We start from the raw sequence: 3,489 nt of genomic DNA on the forward strand, positions 1-3,489 counted from the left end.
TTCCTTTCCTTTCCTTTCCTTTCCTTTCCTTTCCTTTCCTTTCCTTCCCTTCCCTTCCCTTCCTTTCCCTTCCCTTTATTTTCCTCTTTCCCTCCCTTTTCTCCTCCTCCTCCTCCCGCCCTTAGCAATTACTTACTGCACATTTTTCTTTCCTATAGAATTGATCTTTTTTTTTTTTGTTTGGTAAATCGCCAGATGTTTCCATTCATTGTACACAATTCTGGATTTTCTTTTTTCTTTTCCATGGCAGGAGGTTTTTCTTGGCACTTTCTGCTCTCCAGCTTGCATTGGAAAATTACTTCTGTTGCTTTTTTTCTTTTTTTTTAAATCAAAATACTGGCTCAGGTTTAGAGCCTGCTGCTGCTGGCAAACCAACCTCTTCCCATTGTAAAGGGATACCTGCAATTTTGGGAGCGTACGGAGAGGATGGGCTGGCTGCCTGCCCAGGCTGTCATAATGACAGCAGTGGCAGATCCATGACAAACTAAATGCTTTGCCCACTTCAGGATGGCAAATCTGGCTGGCAAACAATGCTGTGATTGTGGTAGAAGCCTGTACACTTTGAAAGTGAGGCTGCTGATATGGCTGAGCCCTAATTAGCCTTGAAAACCTTCATAAAGCAAGAAGCAAAGTTCGCCCCGTGAAGTCTTGGCTCATAGCATCTAAACGATGGGAAGATTTCCAGGAGATAAAACTACACTTGGAAGGAACCTGGTCTTTCATTTAAAAAAAAAAAAAACTCAAACTGGTTTTAGGCCATGTTGGCCTGGTTTGTTCACAGTTTGGAGATAAACTGTCTGTTTGAAGATGCTGGGATTTTCTCTTCTTATGGAGCATGGCTGGAGAGATCTTGGCTGACTTGTTTTCCTAATCTTTTATATTCTGGACAATGATGGACATCCATCCATCTACTATGATCTGGACAGTGATGGATCTCTTTCTCTCTCTCCCCCATCTATCTATCTACCTATCTCTTAATCTATAATCTCTCCATCTCTCTCTCTCATGTATCTAATCTATCTATATCTCATCTATCTGTATGTCTCTCTTTCACCTGTCTCTAACTACCATCTCTATCTATTTGTTTGTCTGTCTGTCTGTCCATCTGTCCGTCCGTCTATCCGTCTATCCATCCGTCCATCCGTCCGTCCGTCCGTCCATCCATCCATCCATTCTGTCCCTCCCTCCCTCCGTCCGTCCGTCCATCCGTCCGTCCGTCTGTCTGTCTGTCTGTCCGTCCATCTGTCCGTCCATCTATCCGTCTGTCCATCCGTCCGTCTGTCCATCCGTCCATCCGTCCATCCATCCATCCATCCATCCATCCGTCTGTCCGTCCGTCCGTCCGTCTGTCTGTCTGTCCGTCTGTCTATCCGTCTGTCTATCCGTCTGTCCGTCCATCCGTCCGTCCGTCCGTCCGTCCGTCCATCCATCCATCCATCCATCCATCCATCCATCCATCTATCATCTATTTCTCCTTCCTTCCTTCCTTCCTTCCTTCCTTCCTTCCTTCCTTCCTTCCTTCCTTCCTTCCTTCCTCCCTCCCTCCCTCCCTCCCTCCCTCCCTTCCTCCCCTCCCCCCCCTCTCTCTTTCTTCTCTTTTGTGGTAGACATTGTCCAGTGTGAAATAAGATATCCTGCCACATTCAGGGGGTTGGACTAGAACACCTCCAAGGTCTATTCCAGCCCTACAGTTCTATTCTACTCTCAACAACACTTATTGAAATATGGTAAATATAAAGGTATTTATTATCTCACGAATGAAGGCGAATCTACGTGTCCCAGGATAATGTTTCAGGATCCAATCTGGGTCGGTCACTGGGAAAAAGTCCTCAGGGAACTTCTCTCTAGCAGCAGTGTTTATTATTTGTTTCTCATTCCTTAATTACTTTTTAGTGGATTCTTTCCCCCTGTGCACTACAGATTTATGAATGAAAAAAGAAATAAATAGATGTCCTCCATGCCACTAATTTGGGTTTTTCTGGCCCTTAGTGAGTTGTGTACCCATTTTTTTTTATTAGTCTGGGGTTCATTGCAGACAGCAATTCATTTCTCAAGTTAAGGGAATTGTATGAAAGCAACTAAGATAATATTTTAGAAGCCACTGAGAGGCTTATCCTCCAGGGTCAGGTTGCCTGACATTTTGATTTTAATTGTTTTACTTGTACACTACCCAGTAACCACATTTACATGGTCAGTAAATGTACCAAGAGTTTGTCTAATTAGCTTATTGTACCCTCCCTATTGTTCATGGATGATGTCTTATTTGTTCTTTTCTGCTGCTTTCCTTTCAGTTACTTACGTTTTGAGCATTCTTAGCATCCCTCACCCCCAGGCTACCTTCACACTCACCTGCCCAGGTATTAAATTCTTTGGTGGTTCAACCCCTCTGCTTCCACCCACTATCCTTGAGACTAGTATCCAGTCACCTAACCAAAAAAATGAAAGAAAGAACAAATTCAAACAAAACTACCAAACAATGACAGAAAGGCAGCCGTTGCATCCCAACAGAGGGATTAAAACAGAACGGATATTTTATTTTTAGTGTCTTCTTGAAAAAAAAAAAAAATATGTAACTCTCCCACGGTGCTTTAAAAATATTTCCTTCAAATGCACCATCCAATTGCTTAGTTGGAGTACAAAAGAGCTGAAAACCAGCATATTAAAAAAAAAAGTCAATCTGTCTTCTTCTTCAAAAAAAGCAACGGCATCAGGAATCAATGTTTATTAAAAATGAAGGAGGACAAAAGTGTTTGCTCCTTTTAGAAAAATAAGAAAAATAAGGGTAGGCAACCTTGGCTCTTTTATGACTCGTAGACTTCAACTCCCAGAATTCCTGAGCCAGCCATACTGAGGGGAAAAAGAGAGGTTTCCAAGCTGAGCCATGCTGGCTCAGGAATTCTGGGAGTTGAAGTCCATGAGTCATAAAAGAGCCAAGGTTGCCTACCCCTGGCCTAAGTCCTCCTATTCTAAGCGGTGAGCCTCCTAGACCAGGGGTAGGCAACCTTGGCTCTTTTATGACCCAGAATTCCTGAGCCAGCCACACTGAGGGGAAAGGGAGAGGTTTCCAAGCTGAGCCATGCTGGCTCAGGAATTCTGGGAGTTGAAGTCCACGAGTCATAAAAGAGCCAAGGTTGCCTACCCCTGGGCTAGTGGATGAAAAGCGACTGGGAGAGCCAGAATGGTATATTACAGCAAGAGTCCCCATGGTCATGTGATCATGGCAGAATCCTCATGGTCATGGATGACAAGGTGGAAGCTTACCGCAAGGAGGTTGAAGGGTTGGTGAACTGGTGTAAGGAAAACAGCCTAGTTTTAAATACCGGAAAAACCAAAGAGATCATTGTTGATTTCAGAAAAGGCAGGCACAGCCACACTTCTCTGTGCATAAATGATTCACCTGTGGAGACGGTTACCAGCATCAAATTCCTGGGTGTGCAGCTAACGCAGTGTTTCTCAACCTTTTTAATGCCGCGACCCCAACCGGTCGTA

This window comes from Protobothrops mucrosquamatus, unplaced genomic scaffold, assembly GCF_001527695.2.
Source record: "Protobothrops mucrosquamatus isolate PMUCROS unplaced genomic scaffold, P.Mucros_1.0 scaffold2205, whole genome shotgun sequence".
Classification (NCBI taxonomy): domain Eukaryota; kingdom Metazoa; phylum Chordata; class Lepidosauria; order Squamata; family Viperidae; genus Protobothrops; species Protobothrops mucrosquamatus.